At 39.1% G+C, this 24,011-nt stretch overlaps 1 pseudogene; it reads left to right on the forward strand.

The window, feature by feature from the left end:
* The first annotated feature begins 631 nt into the window (after positions 1-631).
* On the forward strand, positions 632-15,119 carry LOC113538856 (ornithine decarboxylase-like; annotated as a pseudogene).
* The last annotated feature ends 8,892 nt before the right edge of the window (positions 15,120-24,011 follow it).

Here is a 24,011-nt window from a genome sequence, read left to right on the forward strand (position 1 = left end):
TTTCTACAACTGCAAGTTAAGACACAATAAAGTAAATACAATTACAAAATCCACAGAAACCTGGATGTTTGAATCCAGTTAACAACTGCTCCTCCTCATCTGTACCTGAATTGAAAAGATGACATTTGTGTGGCCTTATGGAGCAAAAAAACACAAAAATATAGCGCATATTATTACAGATTATGAAGAAAAATATAGGGCTTATGATGTCAAAACACATAATCAGTGATGCAGCAATTACTCTGTGTGTGTGTGTGTGTGTGTGTGTGTGTGTGTGTGTGTGTGTGTGTGTGTGTGTGTGTGTGTGTGTGTGTGTGTGTGTGTGTGTGTGAGAAGAGAGAAACTGCAAAGTTAAAGGAAACCTCCTCTCTGAAAAAACATTGAATGTGTTTATATCAAAACATTTTAAATATATGCTTATTTACTTACTCACCATTTTCTAGTGAAATTCTATGTCATATTAGTGAGAAGTCCAATGTGGAAATAGTGGAGACAACAAACATTGGAGTCACAGTTCCAGAATGCAGTGCAGCTATACCACGCATTTGCGCTGAGTTATGGCAGAGACTCGGCTTGGCTAGTTAGGGAGCTACAAGGCGATAAGCGCGATGGTGTTGATGTTGGTATTAACATGAAAGTTGAAGCTTTGGAAGCAGGTGAGGAAGTGAGAGAGCTGGGCAGACTTAAGAACTAAACTGCTGCTTGCATCACTCTCTTTTTATTTAGAGATAAATTTCCACTGGCACCACTATCAGCAAGTAGTCGAATGGCATTATGGGTAACCAGAGTGAAAACAGACTTGAAACTTGTTCATGATTTAGGCCATAAAATGATTCAACTCATAAAGTCTTTTCCACAACTCAAGATCGTGAACTGATAATAAATAATCATATGCAAGTTCATGGCCAATTTGTTTTACTTTAAGAATGGATTTCATCAACGCTTTCTCTGAGGAAAAAGAAACAAAAAACCTGGGCTACTTCCCTCTGCATATGCATATCAACTCACAAAAGCAAATTTGTTTGGTAGGGTCACCAGGGTCATCCCAGGCATGCATTTGGATAAGTCAAAAGCCGGATACGATGGTAGGGAGACAGCAGAAACTGGGTCACTGTTTCATAGGCAAACACACACGATGCATTTTTTAAGACAGCATTCAAAATCCTAAAAACACAAAAGATTCTATCAAAGCTGAGTTCATATTCTAATGATTATAACTAGTAGTGAAAGTACATAAGAGCACTGACTATAATATTTTATGTACATGTAATATCTCAAAAGTTCTAAAATTCACTGTGACTACAGAGTTTAAATGGCAATCTTTCAGTTAGACTAGGAGCTCAAGAATGCAGTCTGTAGTTGAATTGGCTTTGGTTGCTAATGACCAGTTCAACTGGCTATGCACTCCAGTGCACATTTTTGTGGTTTTCCACTCTAAAGTACCTAACTCGGCTCATGAAGGGTCTGATTACCTGATTTATTGTATTGTAAGATGCCAAATTCTTTGTTATTTCCTGTGTATGTAACTTCATTATCTGGTCTGGTAGGTATTTGGTTCAGTGGCTTGGCTATAGAGAAGCATGAGTGAGGCATCTAGGCTTTTTTTTTTTTTTTAAATTAGCCTAGCCTGCATTTCTATAGGTCCAGGGCACAACACAAAAGGGCTCTGCTTTCACAGAGTAATCCATCCTGACACTCACTTCAGCACAGCCATAAAACACACCCTTCCCACTCACTGCCTTGTCTGGGAGTGTGTGAGGTCCACTCAGGGATTTCAGAGCTGTGCTCAGTTTCTTTGAATACTCCAAAGGCAAGGGGAATGGGGAGAGGGTGAGTTCTGGGAAAAGAGCAGGAGGCCATGTTTATCATCACGTGACAGGAATGAGCGCAAGGGTAACTGTGTCACACTACATGGGAAAAGTGGGTCTCCCAGCACCTGCCACCTCTGATTTAAGATGTTTCATTTCTATCCAATACACAAATGAGAGCTACAGTCAATTCAAGAGATACTGGCAACCCTTCATATATATGTAATATTTTAACCTTAAAAATAGAGATGCTGTATAGTTTTATTTTAACTCTAGTTTTTCCCCCAAACATAAGCTTTCGTAGGTTTTCATAAGTTAACAGCTCTGAGCCTCTTTAAATACAGTCTAACAAAATTGGAGAACACACAGAAGGATCTTGGACTACTCCTCCATGCACAATATTGCAAAGTACTTTATATTTTTACGTCTGCGCATGTACTCTACTCAATTCAATTCAGAGCACAGGTTTTCAAATCCAACGATTCACTTGCGTTATAGTAGCTGTAACCAGTCGTTCCCTCACCAGCCTCTCTTTTACTCTTTCTGGAAGTTAATGTTACAAAAAATGCAGCTTGTCATGTTAACAAGAAAAACCCACAAAGCTCTCCTGAAGACTTTTCTGTTGCAGATGTTACTGACTTACAAAGTGCTGACACTGAAGACTCCTTCCTGTGTAAGTTCCTGTGTGAGTTGTTACTATAGAAATGATAATAGTATTAATAAAAATTGGAACTGCTAATATATACTATATTATATATATATTATATTATATATATATACTAATATATAGAAATAATCACAAATAATCAGAACAGAAATGTCAGCAGTGCTGTAGAATAAAAGAACATTACTGCTGTTTATATTGCTCTGGGTGAAAGGCGCCTCTGCATAGGGAAACCCTGTACAAGTTCTTTTTTTTCTGCCTTTTCCTCCCTCATCTGTCTCTACTCAGTTATCCCCTTTGATCTTATACTGATCTGCTTTTTTTGTCTCTGTCCTTTTCTGGCAAAGAGATAGAGGAGAGAAATGTGCTGACTCAGGCGGTGTGGCTGGAGAAAGTCATCTCAATGTCCCATCTGTCAGCTACACACAGCCCAAACTATCAATCATTCCAACAGGTAGAAATCCTAAAAAACCTTCTGAATGAGATCTGAAAAGCTGCCAGCTGCTAATAATTTCACAGAAGTTTTTTGAGGTACACTGAAGATTTTATAGGTCTATGGAGATATCCCAGACTCAGGGCTGTGGTTAGTGACCCAAAATGCGGTCAGTGTTTTCCTACAGTCACACAACCATCAGAGGCTGTGGTGTTATACAGTGACACTTGTTTCCTAATGAGTTGCACAGGAACTCAGTTTCTGTTAACAGCATTAAGTCATAGAAAGCAGTCAAATTTCCAACCTATCTCTTACAAAAAATATAAAATCACAGTAATAATCCAGAAGTAATGATGGAGAATTTTTATGAACTGATGTGTCTATTTTTGTGAAAATATGAACTGCAAAAAAAGGTTGTTATTAATACAGGTATTTCATATTTTATTTAATGGGTTCTTCCATCTTTATGGTTTAATCCATTGGGATCCCAGTAACTGCCTTCATTTTTCTGATAACTTTATGTTAATGAAAATTATTTTGGTTGTATTTGTCACTTCAGCCACATAATATTACAAACACTGTTAGATGTGAAGTTGTGAACAAAGTAACATGTATAAGCTTGAGTTTTATTATCACTTTGGTACATGACTTTTCATCTGCTGCCTTTTTTCCATTTGATTTGCAAACTCACGCAAAGGATGAATGCTATTCTGAAACAAATTTTTGCAAAACTATGTAAAACATTTGGAAATGTTTTAAAGAACATGTGCATGTACAACCCAAAAGCTCATTTCACAGAGAGGATAGTCCTTGGAGCTGTGTTTGTGCTTGGTTTCTAGTTTAATCTGAGATATGTTTTCTCATGTCCTAACATGACTGCGTAATGGTAGACGACACCAGGTAATGAAAAACAGTCCGTACTGCCTTTATGGTACACCTGTACACTCCTCTGAGGTGTGTTGGAATGTACTGGATGCAGGGAGGACAGGAATCTAGAACTGAAGACATGCCACATTGAAGCACAGCCAACACATGTGATAGGGTGGAGGAAGTGAACAAAGAGATTCAGTGTCAGACCTTGAAGTATAGAAACAAAAAGTGGAGTTCGTCAAAACCAGTCACAGAAATATTCACGCAACACAAATACAAATGCCATCAAAATAATCCATGGTGCCAATAGAACTTTGAGAATCGTTCAAGGCCAAGATTAATGTGTGTCTGCCAAAATTGCATTTTAAGATTATTAATTAAAGGAAAAATCCATCTCCACTCTGAAGTTGCTTATTAATTGTTATAATTAACATGATCTTCAGTGGGGTGCAAGATTAACTTAGTAATGAAGTCAGCTTTTTTTAGTTTAAACTTTTTAAAATCGATATTTTGGTCTGTTTTGGCCTATTTTCATTTTTAAAGGTTACCTACATTACTCTCATTACTGTTCAACTATAGTGGCACCTGTGGGAATTCATCTACCTAAAGAGTGTGATGCTGCAGTGCTTTAGTCTGTCCATCTATCTCACCTCCTCATCTGTGCAAACAGATCAGCCTCCAAAGTTTCAACTTTCATTTTAATACCACCATCAATGCCATCGGGCTAGTCATTGATGACTAGTGGCGAGCCTCTGCCATAACTCAGGCCCTGTTCACACCAGGTATTAACATGCGTCCTCTGCGATCCGATCACGAACAGAGCTACATACAGGGTTTAATGTGTCTTGGAGACGCATTGTGATCCAATCACTCAAATCACCTTCAAGAGTTTGTATGGCCACATAACATTTGTAGTGTGAACGCAAATGCGCCCCAGTGCATCTTGATCAGCAATGATTCATCATCTCATCCCCCGTTCATTTGTAAGTTTTGTTAGCAGACCATGCGATCAAAATATTTGACCAGCCCATACAGCTACATGAGATGGGATTTGTGAGAAGTTTGTGCCTGAAAACAAATGCAGCGGAAGACTGACATGATAAATGTGCACGACACCCTTCCCCCAGAACAAATGATGTACGAAATCTGATCACAAATGGTCACTGGGTATTCAAAATGCCAGGTGTAAATGGGTACTTGTTTCGATTGTCCACTTGTGATCGGATCACTTGAGATGGATGTTAATACCAGGAGTGAGCAGGAGCACATTTATGCCTGGAAACCATACTCACAACCACCACTAGAGCAGTGTAGTCTGAACACATCATGAAGTTTACTATGTTAGGCCTAAAGCAGAAATGTTGACAATGAGAGACCACATGGACTTTTCAGACTCTGAGGACTCAAAGTGACTAATTTGTATATATTGTCAGTCATAACCAGGGATGAAAAGTACTACATGTAATCTCCTTACAGTACTTTCATGTATTCATTCATTTTCAGTAACCACTTTATCCTGAGCCGGGTGGTGATGGATCCAATCCATGGAGCACTGGGTGCAAGGCAGGAGAATTCACCCCAAATCGGATGTCTGTCCATTGCAGGGCACCATGCACAAGAAATCACACCTAGGGAAAATCTAGCAAAGTCAATGCACCTACCTGCATGTTTTAGGGAGGTGGAAGGAAACCAGGGAATACAAAGGAAACCCATGTGAACACAGGGAGAATATATGAAACTCCACATAGACTACTGTCTACTTAGCTCAGGATCAAACCAAGGACCCTGCAGCTGTGAGGCAGCAATTACCAGGCAGTTTCCCGCTGCACCATCCTTAACTGATTTTTTTTGTACACTTAAATCACAGTACTGTTACTTTATTATTTTAAAAATAAAATATTCAACACGTGTGGGCACAGTTTGAGCCCTCTATAGACTAGAGTCAGGCATCAGCTGTTCAATGTCTTGGAATAGATTCTCTCAGAGATCTCATCCCCAGCTCTGTAGGTTCGAACATTCCATGTACAGTAGGACAATGCTGACTCAGCAAGCTCACTTAGAAAATCTAGACCCCAGTGTCCAGTCAGAAAATTATCAGAGCACCACAGCCCAGGAAGGCTACTAGCTGTAAAAGGGCAAAAATTATGATGGATGAAGCCTAGACCAAAAAGCCAAAAGTGAGATCGGCGTCTTTCTCAAAATGGAGGGCTTAGTATCAGATCTGGCTCAACTAAAAACCTTTGTTGAAAACTCACAGCCATCAGCAGAGTCCTAAAGAGGTCACTAACTTGTCAGCAGCATTGCATTTTAGCCAGCATGGTGGATGATGAACAAGGCAACACATTTGCAGTCATGTTGCACACATTGGTGTGGTTATTACAGTCCACAACTGTGGGCCCCCAGTCATAAGGTTGGCTGAGACTGCACTCCAGGTGGTATGGCACAGGTGGTATGGCACAGGTGGGGGCAGTCGTGGCCTAATGGATAGAGAGTTGGACTTGCAACCTGAAGGTGAACCTGAAGGTTGTGGGTTCGAGTCGGGTCCGGCAGGGATTGTAGGTGGGGGGGAGTGAATGACCAGTGCTCTCTTCCACCCTCAGTACCACGACTGAGGTGAGACCCTTGAGCAAGGCACCGAACCCCCAACTGCTCTGGGTGTGTGTTCACTACTGTGTGTGTGCACTTGGATGGGTTAAATGCAGAGCACAAATTCTGAGTATGGGTCACCATACTTGGCCACAAGTCACTTCACTTCACTTCACTTGGACCAGGACGCTGCATGGCTTGCTGCCAACATGATCCTGCTTCGACACCAATGATGGTTGGCCTAGTTGAAACTTCTAAAGGCATGCTAGGCAACCCTATGCATTTTAGCATATGTGCTAGGGTCAGTCTTTGGGCCTGTTGCTCAACAAGCCCTAAAGAGGAGAATATAGTAAGTCTAGAGACAAACAAAACTATTGGAGTGGAGGCTCCTCTAAGTTGGCCACACGGGTCCTGTCAGTCCTGGCAGTAAATAGACAGGACCGCAATCACAGTCTTTAAAGAAACTGGTCGACCATCAAACCAACAAATATCAGTTCAGTGTGTGTTTGCAGTGTGATTGCTTATTGTGTTAAATATATCTAAATTCTGTTACAGCCTATAGGTAATGATCAAGATAATGTGCAAACAGCATCTTCACTACATAGCGAACTACCTCCTGAAAGTATGCCGGATCTGTGAAAAGCTGATGATATTGTTGAGGTCTGCACAGATTCTCCAATTTCAGTGAGCGCTATAACTCCTTCAGTACTAAGGTAAAGCTCAACCCTCATCATCTGATGCTACCAAGAATCTTCCTTGCCAACGTACGGTCTCTGGCTAATAAGATTGATGAAATATGGCTCCAGATTACTTTAAAAAAATGCTTTTTGGACTGCAACTTTATGATTTTCATGGAAACATGGCTTAATAGCACCACTCCGAATAACCCGATTGAACTAGAGCCACTACATCTGCAGAGCTGACAGAACTGCTGTGGACTCTGGTAAAAGCAGAGTTGGGGGTGTTTGCATCTATGCAAACAGAACTTGGCGCACCGATGCTGTTATTACTCCCACTCTACTGATATCGAGTACCTCTTTATCAAGTGCAGACTGCAGTATATGTACCCCCAGATGCTAATGCTAAGTCAGCCATGAAAGAACTTGGAACTGTTATTAGCAAGCTGCAAACAATGCATCCAGATGGCGCTTTTGTCATTGCTGGTGATTTTATTCACACTAATTTGAGGAAGGCACTCCCCAAATTCTATCAAAATGTCTCTTGCCCTGCAAGAAGAGACAACATTCTTGATCATGTTTACACAAACATTACTGAGGCCTACAAAGCTACTCCCCTCCCCCATGTTGGAAAATCAGATCACGTATACCTGTTGCTACTCCCCAAATACACCCCCAGTGTACACGACCATTATGACCTCATCCTAAACTCAGACACTGAACTGTACACCCCCATTCTGACCCAAGTTTAAAAAAAAACTGTACTGTACAATATTAATGCTGTTTGCACTCTTAAATAACATTTGTCTCTTGTCATTTTCACTACCATGGTAACTTGCCCTTATACCTCATTCCCAACTTGCTTCCTTACACATTACTGACTAATTACTACATGATGCTATCAGTATGGTCACCTAATGGTCACCAGATATATCTATACCTCATTTCTCTGTACAATGCCCCTTCTATATTTGTACACCTTGTCATTTGCACTGAGCTGGTCTCTACGTTCTCTACCTCATACTGCATATACATATATATAACATAAATGCCATATTTTTGTAGAACCTCTTAAAATAAAGCTGAAAGTCTACACTTCGATCACATCTTGATTGTTTTATTTCAAATCTATTGTGGTGGTGTATAAAGGCAAAAAATCACAAAAACTCTGTCTTTGTCCAAATACTTCCAGACCTAACTAATATATATATATATATATATATATATATATATATATATATATATATATATATACACATATATATACACTATATTGCCAAAAGTTTTGGGACGTCTGCCTTTACATGCACATGAACTTTAATGACATCCCATTCTTAATCCGTAGGGACAGCTTCAACTCTTCTGGGAAGGCTTTCCACAAGGTTTAGGAGTGTGTTTATGGGATTTTTTCACCATTCTTCTAGAAGTGCATTTGTGAGGTCAGGTACTGATGTTGGACGAGAAGGCCTGGCTCGCAGTCTCCGCTCTAATTCATCCCAAAGGTGTTCTATCAGGTTGAGGTCAGGACTCTGTGCAGGCCAGTCAAGTTCCTCCACACCAAACTCGCTCATCCATGTCTTTATGGACCTTGCTTTTTGCACTGGTGCGCAGTCATGTTGGAACAGGAAGGGGCCATCCCCAAACTGTTCCCACAAAGTTGGGAGCATGAAATTGTCCAAAATGTCTTGGTATGCTGAAGCATTAAGAGTTCCTTTCACTGGAACTAAGGGCCAAGCCCAACCGCTGAAAAACAACCCCACACCATAATACCCCCTCCACCAAAATTTACACTTGGCAAAATGCAGTCAGGAAAGTACCGTTCTCCTGGCAACTGCCAAACCCAGATTCATCCATCGGATTGCCAGCGTGATTCGTCACTCCAGAGAACACGTCTCCACTGCTCTAGAGTCCAGTGGCAGCGTGCTTTACACCACTGCATCCGATGCTTTGCATTGCACTTGGTGATGTAAGGCTTGGATGCAGCTGCTCGGCCATGGAAACCCATTCCATGAAGCTCTCTACACACTGTTCTTGAGCTAATCTGAAGGCCACACGAAGTTTGGAGGTCTGTAGCTATTGACTCTGCAGAAAGTTGGCGACTTCTGCGCACTGTGCGCCTCAGCATGCGCTGACCCCGCTCTGTTGCTGTTGTTCCCAATTGCTTCCACTTTGTTATAATACCACTAACAGGTGACCGTGGAATATTTAGTAGTGAGGAAATTTCACAAATGGACTTATTGCACAGGTGGCTACCTATCACAGTACCACGCTTGAATTCACTGAGCTCCTGAGAGTGACCCATTCTTTCAGAAATGTTTGTAGAAGCAGTCTGCATGCCTAGGTGCTTGATTTTATACACCTGTGGCCATGGAAGTGATTGGAACACCTGAATTCAATGATTTGGAGGGATGTCCCAAAACTTCTGGCAATATAGTGTGTGTGTATGTATGTATATATATATATATATATATATATATATATATATATATATATATATATATATATATATATATATATATATACACACTGTATATATATACTGTATATACTGTATATATATACACTTCTGGTTGGATGCTAACTGCATTTCATTGGCTCTGTACTTGTACTCTGCACAATGACAAAGTTGAATTTAATCTTTTTATGTTAGCAAAAGTATAGGAACAGGTAGTCTTAAAGTAAATTTAAGTAATACTTAATTAACTTAATATTTGTTTGCATATCCCTTGCTTGCAATAACTGGATCTAACCGGCAACCCACTAACATCACCAAACGGTTGCATTCTTCTTTTGTGTTGCTTTTTCTGGCTTGTACCACAACTTTTTTCAACTGTTGTTTGTTTTGGGGGATTTCCCCCTTCTGTCTCCTCTTCAGGAGGTGAAATGCATGCTCAGTTGGGGTAAAGTCTGGTGATTAAGTTGGCCAGTCCACTTTTTTCCCCTGACGAAATCCTTACAGAGGATACAATTCTCTGTAAACTGGCAGACAGAATATTTCTGAATTCATTCTGCTGCTACCATCATGAGTTACATCACCAATAAAGATTAGTGAGCCTGTTTCTGAAGCAGCCATGCAAGCCCAAACCAGGACATTACCTCCACTGTGCTTGACTGGTGAGCTGAAATTGCATCCTATAAAAATAAAGTGAAAAACAATCAAAAACATTTTAGGGAAAAAATAAGAATGAAAAAACTCACAATAAGCAGGTTGCATAAGTATGCATACCCTTTTATAATCGAAGATGTGGGTGTGTTTTCAGAACTCTTCTAAAGAGTACTACTTTTGACTCATCAGACACACTCACCTTTTCTGAGGTGAAAGAGGCCTGCAGTTTCTTAATTATAGTCTGGGTTAATTTGTGACTACCTGGATGAGTCTTCTATGTGGTCTATGTGGTAGGCCAGCCACTTCTGGGAAGATTCACCACTATTCCAAGTTCTCCATTTGGTGATAATGGCTCTCACTGTGGTTTGTTGGAGTCCCAAAGCCTTAGAATGTCTTTGTAACCCTTTCCAGATACATATTTCAATGACTTTCTCTTTTCCAGAATTGCTTTTGATCATGGAATAGCATGCTACTGTTTCAGACCTTTTAGCCTACTTCACATTGCTGGAAAAGTTCTATTTAATTTGTTTAGATTCAGCAGTGCTGGAAGTAATCAAACCCGAGTGTGTCTAGTCTAATTGAACCCAATTACCAATTACTTTTTCACATAGGGCCAGTTAGTGTTGGATATCTTTTTTCCTTCAATAACTTAACATTTAATATTGTATTTTCTGTCTACTCAGGTTGTCTTTGTCTTATATTAAATTTTGTTTGAAGATATGCTACTTAATTCTGTGTGAAAACTCACATTATGCAAAATGCAGTGTTAAACTTGCTTGTAGCTCAGACTGAAAAACTTTGCATTATAAATGGTTGCAGCTGGGCAAACAAGAGAACGCTGACTTTTTTAATATCCCGGATTCTGGTCTAATGGGCAAAAATATTTGCAAATGCTTTAAGGTATATAACCAAAATGGCAAAATACACTCACTGTCCACTTTATTAGGATCACTGACAAATAGTCAACATTTTTTAACCATTCTCTATAACTAACTTGCTTTTATATAAAATAATGATTAAGCCACATTGCCAGATGTTGTAGGATGTCAAACACAATTTCTGCCTCGGTCACATCTACATTTTTGTCTTGAAAAGCCAAAAGCAATAAACTAATGGTATTCATTTTTAATATATTATCTATTCTATCAATTTACACCCATATCTTAGGACCTGAAAGTAGAATGGGAAGTATATAGGAAAAATGGCTAACAGAAACTATTCAACTGTATGTATACCATCATAACAATTTTCATAAAACGTCAACAAAGTCATCATTATGATTCCATATTTAGCCACCCAAAAATGAATGCATCCCATAATTTGTTTAATCATATTATACCAGCTGCTATGGTGTGAGACAGGATTAACCTATCAGAATCATGCATTTTTCTGTTTCTGAATGAAAAAATGCTAGCCACCTAGCTACAGTATGAGCACAGGGATAAATTTTTCCTGGAGAAGTAAAACTAGTTTTTAGATGTAGAATTGTATTATACAACAGTTAGTTCTGGTCCACTAATTTGATTGGTTGAGCGGTGTTCCAAGAGCACCAATATTTCCTATAACCGCACTGGGAGGTGTCATTGTGTGTATCACTCTTTGCGTCAGTGTTTGAACGTAAAATTCCACTTCCTATTTCGAAATGGTTACTACAGTAGTGTTAGCAACATCATCTGAGGGCATGGCAAACAATACTTTTCGAGAATATAACTTTTGACTTAAAATGTGCAAAATGGCTAGGTTGGTTTGAGATGCCAGGAAGGATATAGTAAAACAAATAATAACACTTTACAACCGTGGTGAGCAGAAAAGCATCTCAGCATGCACAAAACATCGACCTTGAGGTAGATGGGCTACAACTGCAGAAGACCACATTGGGTTCTACTCCTGTCAGCCAAGAACAATACAGGCTCATCGAAACTGGATAGCTGAAGATCAGAAACGATCACCTGGTCTGTTTTCAGTCTTCAACTGTCCAGTGTCGGTGAGTTTGTGCCCATGATAGCCTCAGATTCTTGTTCTTGGCTGACAGGAGTGGAACCTGATGTGTTCTTCTGCTGTTATAGCCCATCCACTTCAAGGTTTGATGTGTTGTGTGTTCTGAGATGCTTGTCTGCTCACCATAGTTGTAAAGAGTGATTATTTGAGTTACTATAGCCTTCTTGTCAGCTCAAACCAGTCTGGTCATTCTCCTCTGATCTCTCTCATAAACAAGATGTTTTAGCCTGTTGTTTTTGTTCTGGTTTTAGGAGTCCATGCGCCAGTCTTTCCAAACAAAAAAAAGCCTCAAACACCATTTAGCTCAACTAACTTTGATTTTCAGCTAATTTGGATAATATGCAAAACCTACTCGTCCAAGGATTTTTGGTGTCAAATTACTCATCATAGGCTGAAATTATTTTAAAAAACATGTTGAGATTTGTAAACAATATGGCAGCTACATGCCAATCAATTTTAATAAGGTAGAACCTAATTTACTCAAACAGCTGTAACAGATCATGATTGGTTTGCATGGCTTTTTAGATGTGTAGTTTGAGACCTACATAGGGGGCAGAGTTAAGTTCAGATATCTGTTTCTCAAGAGCTACAGGTTCAGTTAAGTTGAAATTTGGTTTACTGCATCTCTGTGGTAATCTGTAAGTGGATTTTTGAAGGTGACCTGATTACTTAAAAAATGGCTGCTATTGGCCCTTCAGGATTCAGCAGACATGTTGCAGGGTTAACACACAGCTATTGTCATGGAACATAAATGTTAACTTGAATAGCCACAAGGTGGCGCTTTTCATGTTTTTGCTCATAAAACCAAGCGCATTCCTTGTAAAACAAGGTATGCAGGGACATTTTTTAATCTCTTGATTCTTTGGTGGAAACCATAAAAATTTGCATTTTGGACCATTTAGTCCTGCACACAAATTTACGATAATTTACATAATATGCTAAACGTATTTTTTAATTAGTCCAAGGATTTTCGCCCTATTTTCGCAAAATTGTTGGCAAATTACTCTTTAGAGTCTGGACCTAAATAATTACCAAAAATGTTGAGATTTTAGTGGGGCGGAGCTTGGTTTGCACAAACAGCTATAACTCAGGACTAGTTGCATAGATTTCCATGAAACGTAAAAGCACAAGGCTCTGAGATCTGCAAAGGAGAGTAGAGTGTTGTCATTGATGGGGACAGAGTCCTTAATTCCAATCAAGCTGAAATTTAGTATATTGCATCATTCTGCTAATCTGTAAATGGATTTTTAATTGGTTACTTCAAAAACATTGCTGCCATCAGCCAATCAATTTTCAGCAGGCATTTCACATGATTATTATTTGGCTATCATCACAAAACTTGATAAGTATTCATCTATAGTCTCTTTATTGTTCTGTGTAACTTGCCAAGAACTGGCCACTGGGGTCGATATTTGTGAAGGGTGCATAAACCTCAAAAATAAACACTTGCAGCTGTATTTTAACTGGTATTTTCTCTGAAGTCTCTCAAATCACTCACTTTTTTATTCAAGGGATCAATTGTTGACTTCAGTGATAAACTGGGAAAATGACCCATTATACAAGGAGCAATGCTGTGGTTATCAGGAGAACAGACTATGCAAAATGTTCAGAGGGCAGCCCTTGTTCAATATGGCAGAGATAGCCTGCTTGTCATGAACACAAGGATAGTTTTACACTCACACTTCACTTTCTACAGTTTCGTCTACAGCTGAAACTTAATTTATAACCATGACTTCAATCCACAACTTTGAAATTACCTTCCTGGTGGAAGGATTATGTGCAAAGGACATAGTTAAGCAGAAGATCAAAGAGTCCACCTTATCAGTGAGACTTGTTTGGTGGTAATGTGTACAGCATGCTACTGTCAGTCTTTTGTTTTTGATGACACTTTTGTTTTCCCTGTAGGATTACAAGGATGCTTTCTATGTGACAGACCTGGGGGATGTCCTTAAGAAGCACCTTAGATGGGCAAGCAGCTGTATCTGAATAGCTACAGATGACTCAGATGATAAGTTGGTGTGCAGGCTGAGTGTGAAGTTTGGTGCCACACTGAAAAGCAGCAGGCTGCTTCTGGAGCAGGCAAATGTGCTGGACCTGGAAATTATTGGAGTCAGTTTTCATGTAGGCAGCGGCTGCACTGACCCACAGACGTACGCCCAGGCCATTGCAGATGCACGCTACGTCTTTGACATGGGAGTGAGTGTCTGATGGTGTAAAGTGCTCCTTCAGCACTGTTGCATTACTAAACTAAAATTTGCATCCTCCTTCAGGCTGATTTTATGTAGCCTCTGCATATACACTGGCTGTCAACATCATTGCTAAAAAAAAGGGGCAGTCTGGCTCTGATGGTAGTATCCTGCTTTCTACTGCCTTCTGTAATTTTATATCTCTGAAACAACAGAGCCTTACTTTTTTCCTTAATGCAATACAGAAGATGATGGGACCGATGACAAAACTCTAATGTATTATGTCAGTTTTTCATTATGAATATGAACCCATTTTGCACACAGTATGGAGATAAATTTGTATGTTCTGTTAGCTCTATTAAGCCTTATTAATATGTCCTGTGTTAATATAAAGTGATATTTACATATCATTGCCAGATTAGTACATTTTACTATTCGGTTTTGCTCTACATAAGCCCAAGCCTGATGAGCGCATGTACCTATGCAGTATTTGGGGTCCTACCTGTAATGACCTGGACTGCATTAGGGAGCTGTGTACTCTGCCTGACCGGTAGGTAGGAGACTGGCTGCTGTTTGAAAACATGGGTGCTTACAATGCGGCCGCCTCGTCCACCTTTAACGGCTTCCAAAAAGCAGATATCCATTACGTCATGTCCAGATCAGCCTGGGGAGTTCACATTTTCTGATTTCCCCTGGTGCTTCTGGTTGCACTGATTTTATATACCTGCTGAATCCATCTGTGCAGTCTGAGTGTAGAATTCTTGTTCCTCATATATTAGGCAATGCATGCAGCAGATCTATGCCCAGATGTGAGAAATATACCCGCCAAAGAGGCGGATGACCAGACAATTTAACATGCCACTGCTGACAATTCACCCGTAATTGGCGGGTGGTGGGTGCTAATTTCCCTGATTGAGACACATTCCTCTGGTGTGTGAAATCTTTTTGGTTGCCTACTGTCGACCTAGACCTTAGCCATGGTATTTAACATCACAGTGCACATATAGCTAATAACTCCTTAGGTTTAATTACAGTCCCAACTTCAGTTCTGCAAGCATACCCAACCTTGTTAATAGGTAATTATTAAAAAATGTCTAAATGCTAGTGACTAGCAGCTACAGCAGACTTGTAACCAGCTTCTGATATTTGTTCCACTCTTTCCATTGTTAAGGGAGCCCTTTTTAATAGATCAAAAGTAATTGGACAATTGGCTGCTCACCTGTGTTATTCTCACATTATTTCACTTACAAGTAAGCAGATAAAAGGCCTAGAGCTGATTTCAAGTGTGGCACTTGCATTTGGAATCTGTTACTGTTAACTCTGAATATGAAGTTCAAAATGCTAATTGGTGCCATCTTAAAAAGAAAGAACACACTGGTGAGCTCAAAAACAGAACGAGGCCCAGGAAGACCACAGAAAACAACTGTGGCAGATGCCAGAAGAATTCTTTCCCTGATGAAGAAAAACCCCAACAATTGGCCAGATCAAGAACACCCAGGAGGTGGGTGTATCTTTATTGATAAGCCTCAGAAACAGGAAGACTAGATCAGAGTTTGCCAAAAAAAAAATCTAAAAAATTTTTTATAGTTCTGGGACGAAATCCTATGGACACTTCGAAAGCAACCCAAGACTTTTTAAGGCAAAGAAGTGGAATGTTCTGCAATGGCCAAGTCAATCACCTGACCCGAATCCATCTGAGCATACATTTCACTTGCTGAAGACAAAAGTGAAGGCAAAAATGCCCTAAGAACAAACAGAAGCTGAAGACAGCTGCAGTAAAGGCCTGTCAGAGCATCCCTTGGAAAGAAACTCAGCATCTGGAGATGTCTATAGGTTCCAGATTTGCTTTTGGCCCCATAAAAAGGTGGGGACCGCATATAAAAAGTTCTGTAATTCCTACACCATTCACCCGATTTGGATGTAAATAATGAAAGTCTGCACTTTGAGCTCATATTCATTATCTAATTTAAACCTGTATACACAGTGGTAGATCACTGGGATTTTTAGTTTCTGAGTGAGAGAGGAAGATTTATCCAAACATTCAGTTCCATGGTGAAGCTACACTGGACCACTGTAGAAAAAAATGACACTGTTTGCAATACAGAGTAAGACAGACAGGTCTTGGTTGATGATCTCTTCTGTCTCACTGTACATTTACAATTAGTCTACATCCTACTGCTTTACCCAAGTTTCAAGCAGTTCGGGTAAATCAGATTGTCAGCATGCATGTATTTTTGCATTTACATCACGTCCTGCATCGGCTTGTGAACAAAATTCACTGCTGCAAATTTGGCTGGTCTGTGTGAAAGTAGTTAGCCACAGCAGCTAATGCAACATTCATTAGCTCATGAATTCAACAAATTCCTGTCATGACCACTATTTTGTATATTTTTTTATTGCATATGTGTTATTTAAATTTGTATATTTCTTCATCCTTCCTAAATTAATTTCTAGTTATGCCACTGCCAGTACAACATGACATGCTTCTGAATCATTTTAGATGTAAGAGCAGCACACAGGCATTGATTTAAATCTGCATTTCAGAACACGGTCAAGCCAGCCACAATAGAAACCAGAGTGCACGTACATACTGCGGTTTATGGTAACTACCTTCAGATGGCGATATTCCAGACGACGAAATTCTGTCACATGCTGAATGATCATTGATGCTAAGGTCACTCAGATGTTCATCAGAGATCTGCACAATGAATAACACAGGTTCATACCAAATTAATGAATAACATGCATCATTTTCTGAAACGTCCCCTTTTCTGTAAACTTGTGTACATGTCAGTTAATTCCTTGATTTTTCTTCATACATTTTATATAAAGGAACTAAGAAGTCACATCACCCATTTAACATTCCTGTGTAATCATGCAAAAAAAAAAAAGCATTTGTTCAATGGATTCTTCATTGCCTTCTCCAAAAGTTTTATGCCCTAGCTTACTTCCCTCTGCATATGCATATCAACTTACAAAAGCAAATTTGTTTGGTAGGGTCACCATGGTCATCCCAGGCATGCGTGGGGATAAGTCACAAGCCGGATACGATGGTGGGAAGACAAGAGACAATACGTCATTGCTTCACAGCCACACACTGGACTGATTCTATAATGACAGCTTTAAAAATATCTAAGAAATTCCGAAATTTATTATTAAGCTAAGTCCTTATTTTAACAATTCTAACTAGTAGTGAATGTACACATGAGTTCTGGTTATATTATTTTATGTGCATGTTTACCACAGAATCACTGTGACTACGAAGTTTAAATGGTGATCTTTCAGTTAGATTTGGGGCTCAAGAATGTAATCTATGGTAAAAGTAGCTTTGCTTGCTAACGACTAGTTAAACTTTGTGTTTTTCCACTCTAAAACACCTGGCACCAAATTCTTTGTGATATCCTGTGTGATAATTTCCTTATTGGGTCTGGCTGGTATCTGGTTAAGTGGGTTGGCCATAGAGAGGGAGTGAGGCATCTTGATTTTCCCCTTCCCCCCTCATAGCCTGCACTTCTGTAGGCCCATGGCTCAAGACAAAAGGGCTCTGCTTTTACAGAGTAATCCATCAGACACTCACTTCAGGGAGCATGGTCACTGCCTTGTCTGGGAGTATGTGAGGTCCACTCAGGGATTTCAGAGCTGTGCTTAGTTTCTCTGAATACTCCAACGTAGTGCTGGGCAATTTTCACGATTAATTCAGTTAATTCAAATTAATGTTTTAACACAATTTTCAAAATGTTCTAATCGAGACTGTACATGTTTTATATATATATATATATATATATATATATATATATATATATATATATATATATATATATATATATATATATATTGCTTTTGTTGCTTTTTTTGAGGCAACAGTGCCAAGGAAAAACTCCATGAGATGATACACGGAAGAAACCTTGAGAGGAACCAGACTCAAAAGGGAACCCATCCTCATCTGGGTGACAATGGATAGTGCAATAATAAGTAAATCCCTTCTATAACTGTGTACTACATGGATAAATAGTGCAATTGAGTAACCAAGAAATTCATTACAGTTTTGTTGAACCTATCCACTGTTCACTGATGGAGACCTGTGTGCAAAACTGCTGGTGGCAGTTGCAGTCTAAAAGCTATCATAGCAATTGTATTCCTAAGCCATCATAGCATAACTGTTGACATGAATTGTGGTCCAAAGCCATCTACATGGTTTTTAAGTGGTACCATTCTCAGTAATCTCAATGATCTTCAGGCTGTTCATGTGGGGCCATCCTCAGCAGCAGTGAGTGATTTCCAATTGATGAAAACTGCAACCAGAAGTAGGGCATCAAGATGGATCAGGATCAGCAGGTCCAGAGAGCAGAAAGGGTCAGGATCACTGGTATCTCAGGAATAGCATGTATAGCTCAACAGAGATAGAGAGAGAGGGAGAGATTATTAGGTATGATTATTGTCCCGTAATGGTTAAGGACAATGTACTTTGCATACAGAGTGCAAGCAGGGACTCTGGCAAGACTAGCTGTGACAGCATAACTAAAAGGGGGAGCCAGAAGGTAACACAGACATGAGGGCACCCCGGAACATAAAGTGGCCAGCCACCCCACCATCAACAAACCTGAGTGAACGTGTGAGATTGGGAAGGGGAAAGCATCCAAACATCCGGGTTCACCACAACACTCTATGCCCATGAACCCTCCAGATCTGCTCCTTTACCTTGAGAAAACAAATATATTTTCAGCATAGACTTAAACACTGAGACTGTCTGAGCCAGAAACACTAATTGGAAGGCTGTTCCACAACTTTGGGACTTTTAAGAGAAAGCTCTACCCCCTGCTTTAGCCTTCACTATACTAGGTACCAACAAATACCTGCACCTTTTTGATCGAAGTAGGAAAGAGCAGTGGGCCTAAAACTGAACCTTGCGGAACACCAAACTTTACCATAGTATGCATTGAGAAGTCACCATTTACATCTACAAACTGATAACGAGCCATCAAATAAGACCTGAGCCAGAAGAGAGCCGTTCCCTTAACGCCAACAACCTTTTGATCGAAGTAGGCGTGGTGGATCATAAAAGACCAAAAGTTCGCTCAGGTACTGTGGCAAGAGACCAGAGTCAATAGTATTATTTTATAATCAATGCAAAATTTGATTGGGAGCCAATGCCGTGTGGATAAGATAGGGGTAATGTGGTCTTATCTTCTGGTTCTAGTAAGGACACTTGCAACATGTAGTGACATTATATTTCTATATTATATTAAAGACTGGAGTCAATAATCACACCAAGGTCTTTTACTGCTGCACATGATGAAACAGAAAGGCCATCCAGCATTACTATGAAATCAGAAACTGTGTGTCATCAACATAATGATCAGTCAACTTAGACCTGAGACACAACCCTGATCACAGGCTAGTAGTAGGTCATTTACTACTTTAACCAGTGCTGTCTCTGTGCCAAAATCCTGAATGATACATTTCATGAATGTTATTCCAATGTAGGTATGAGCATGGCTGCAGTACTACAAAGATCTTGGATATAAAGGGAAGATTTGATACTGGCCTACAGTTGGACAATTGACAGGGGTCGAGGTCAGGTTTTTTAATCAGGGGTTTGGTAACTGCTAGTTTAAAAGATTTAGGTACATAGCCAGTGCTAAACAAAGAATTGATTATTTTTAGAAGAGGTTCGATTGCTTCTGGAATTATCTGTTTGACGAAACAGGTAGGTAAGGGATCTAGTATACAAGTTGATGATTTTGATGAGGATAGCCTCAGATTCTTGTTCTTGGCAGACAGGAGTGGAACTTGATGTAGTCTTCTGCTGTTGTAGCCCATGCACCTTAAGGTTGGATGTGTTGTGCATTCTGAGATGCTTTTCTGCTCACCACAGTTTTAAAGAGTGCTTATTTGAGTTTCTATAGACTTCCTGTCAGCTCAGACCACTCTGGTCATTCTCCTCTGATCTCTCTCATCAATAAGGTGTTTCAGCCTGCAGAACCTCTGCTAAAAGGATGTTCTGTTTAGTTTCTTTGAAACTCTTTTTTTTAATGTCCTAGCTTACTAGGAAGTTGGGGTCAGAGCGCAGGGTCAGCCATGATATGGCACCCCTGGAACAGACAGGGTTATGGGCTTTGTTCAAGGTCCCAACAGTGTCAGCTTGGCAGATCTGGCGCTTGAACCCCCAACCTTCTGATCACTAATAAAAAAAGGTGAGACAATCATTGTAAGTGTTTCTGGGGTATGTTTTCCATGCTTTTGTTTATTAATTAAAAGTTTAAGATGTTTAATGTTTTTTTATATATATTTAAGCTTAAAGTATACCATTGAAGTGATTATAATGTAGAAAATTTTACTGAACAATTTCAGCACATTAGCTTCAAAAAAGGTGAATTTAGCCAAAAGGTGAGTAGTTTGCATCTCTGCTTAACCACAGAGCCAAAAAACTGCTCGGTGTCCCAGTTTAGTTAGTTTTGCTTTAATAATGTCAATGCTGTTATATTATATTATTGTTTGAGTGTAGCAATCACTAGCTTTAATATTTACTCAGGTTTTTTTTTTTTTTGGAGTAATTACCTGTTAAGGTACGGAATGCTGCAAAACTGTAAATAAGTCAGAACTGTAAATAAACATAAGTTATTAAGTGTAACTAAGTTCATTATAAAACTTAAATAAAATTATGTGTAAATAAAACTATACATGCATGTGCTTGTTGTGAACAGCAGCAGAGGTATTCATTGAACTCTTGTATAGTGAAGTCGATATACATTCATCAGTACCTTTATAGTTATGTATGCATGACAAGGCAAAAAATTTGAAGCGTTTCTCCAACTTGCTAGAAAGGACTTTGCAAGTATTTTTGCATATCTGATAAATGTCATTCACTGTTATCTTCCGGAGCTTCTGCAGACTCTGAATGTAAACTCCCACCACTGCGAATGTAGTGAAAGAACCAGAAACACAGGAGGAGTACTTAATGCTGCCTTCAAGCGCTATCAGAATTATAGTAAATACGAGTTTCCCACTAGGAAGTTGCACATGTATGACCCCTCAAGTCGTAATTGCGACTGGGAAACTCTGAGATAATTTTGATACCCACGTTTCCGAGATGGGACAAGTTCTACACTGTCAACATGGTGGAGGAGGGTACAGTTTCTGTACTTAATGACAGGTTTTGATCATTTTTCTAAATGCAGCTAATTGTTAGCGCTTACAGTTTTGGTCATATTCATTTATGTACTATATTAGCAACCATTCTATACATGTTGTACATTTTTACACCTGAAAACAGCTCGTATTTGACCACATTTCCATTATCGTCAGCAAGCTAGCTAACTGAGTAATATTATGGGGTCAAAATAAAAGTAAAATAAAACTTAAAAAACAAATATGTATGAATGAACCTGGCGTCATTCATGTTTCATGTTCTTTCCGTCAACAAAGTATGTGACCACAACATACTCATAATTACCAGGTGAGAGAAAGAGTGTTTTTTTAAAATAATAATAATAATAATAATAATAATAATAATAATAATATTTAATTGCAAATGTTAGTTTATCAATTTAAAATTACATTAGTTCAGTGTAGGTTTGGTTACACAAGCTTTTTGCAAAACAAAGTAAAACACAACAACTTATTTCACATTAAAGGTGCATTAGGTAAGCTTAATGGTTAAGTAGTTGGGCTCAATGTTGCTCCACCCCAATCCCACCCATCTTCATGAAGCTCCACCCCCAGGATCTACAGGGGCCCACAGAATATGGGGCGGTCACACTAGGTTTTCAGCATGCGAAATTTCTTTAGAGATCGCAGTGAATATGGGCGGGAACCGGATATGACATCATGCGCAAAGGCATTGGTTTTTTTATCCACTCATCATGGATTCCGATGTGTTTCTCTATTTTATATTCTTTTAAATCTGTGTTGTATAAAACGGGATGGTGTGACACAGATATAATCATGCTTCCTCCATCTTGGATTTTCTGAAGAGGTCACACCGTGACATGTCAATCTTCTATTGATCACACATCTTCACGTGATACAAATTTGCAGGTCAGAGTTCACAAAACTTGAACTTTGGAACACACTGAAATGTGAAACTTCTTCACATTGAGCTTGAGTGTCCGGTCTCCAGCATTCGCATACGTATGAATGGAAGTCAATGGTACTGAAGTCTAGTGTGACTGCTGCTTATAGTGTCTATAAATTGACTGACAGGTGGCCCATCCAAACACAAACAACTCTTACAGACCGGAAGTCAGTTTTCCAAATGGGTTTTCCAAACTTGTGCTGAGGTCATTGCTTAAACCATTATTATTATTATTATTATTATTATTATTATTATTATTATTATTATTATTATTATTATTTCCTGCATAATTTCCAGGTTATTTGTCCAAAAGAATTGACTATTGCACCTTTAATGTCTGTACGAAAGGGGTAGTTCTGGGAGATGTTTTTGTGGTTGCTTCCTAGTCTCATCACATACATTTTCTCAGGTCTTAACATGACTGTGTAATACCTTGACACCTGGTAATTACGAATATACAAGTCTGTGTTGCCTTTATGTTACACCTGTACACTCCTCCGAGGTGCGTCAGAATGAAAGAATTTATTGGATACAGGGAAGACAGGAATCCAACATTGAAGATATGGCATGAAAGTACATTGAGGCACAGCCTATGCATATATACAGTAGGCTGTGAACAAAGAGTTTCAATGTCAAAAAGTGCTTTCAAAGTTTAACTATACAAACAAAAGGCTGAGCTCATCTAAACTAAGCATAGAAATATTCACACTACACAGATACGAATGTCAACAAAATATTTCTTGGTGTCACTTTAAGTTTCTCATCCTAAATTATCTTAAATTCCTTTCCATTCTGCATCCTAGACTAAACAGAACATTGAGAATTAGTCCAAGGCCAGGATGCGTGTCTACAAAAATAAAGGTTAAAGGAAAACTCCACCCTGATACACATTGAATATGTTTACATTTAAATATTTTTGATGTGTTTACAAATTCTGGTGGTAATTTGTTGGTTGGTGGTGTAATGTCATTATTCCTGTGAATAGGGGGACATTGCTAGAACAGTTACAATGGCATTCAATAGGAGAAAGTACTTTCATGATCTCAAATGTACAGGATAATAATGTCAGATTTTGCTTTTAACACCTAAAAACAAAAGAACAAGAGGTCACCAAATTTCAGCAACCTTAATTAAGGAGATATCCAATGTAGAAGTGGCATTTTTAAGATTCTTATTTAAGATTAGTGCTTTAAGATTATTATATGGGTGAAAATTTGTAGATTTGACTGTTGATTACAACAGAATTTATTACTCAACCAAATTTTTTGTAGTTGGTAAAACAATGTCTTGCTCTATTTCTGGTGATGAAATACTTTTTTTTTTTTTTACCCAACATACAGATGTTGGCTTTAACCAGTTAAATCTAGCGTAGTGCTGTAGTTTCTATGGTTTCATGTATTGAAACATCTGTATTTGTCTATGCTGGTGTCCTAACAGTTTTGTGTGAGTGTGTGTGTGCGTGTGTGTGCACGTGTGGGGAGGAGTACAAGAACGAAGCCACGTCAATCAGATTAACAAGAATGACTCACATCCAACTATAAGGGTATGCCAGATCATGTGGTGCTTAATATCCATGAATACGTGTGAGTGTAGGGAGGAGAGCGTGTGC

This window comes from Pangasianodon hypophthalmus, chromosome 10, assembly GCF_027358585.1.
Source record: "Pangasianodon hypophthalmus isolate fPanHyp1 chromosome 10, fPanHyp1.pri, whole genome shotgun sequence".
NCBI classification, from domain to species: Eukaryota; Metazoa; Chordata; class Actinopteri; order Siluriformes; family Pangasiidae; genus Pangasianodon; species Pangasianodon hypophthalmus.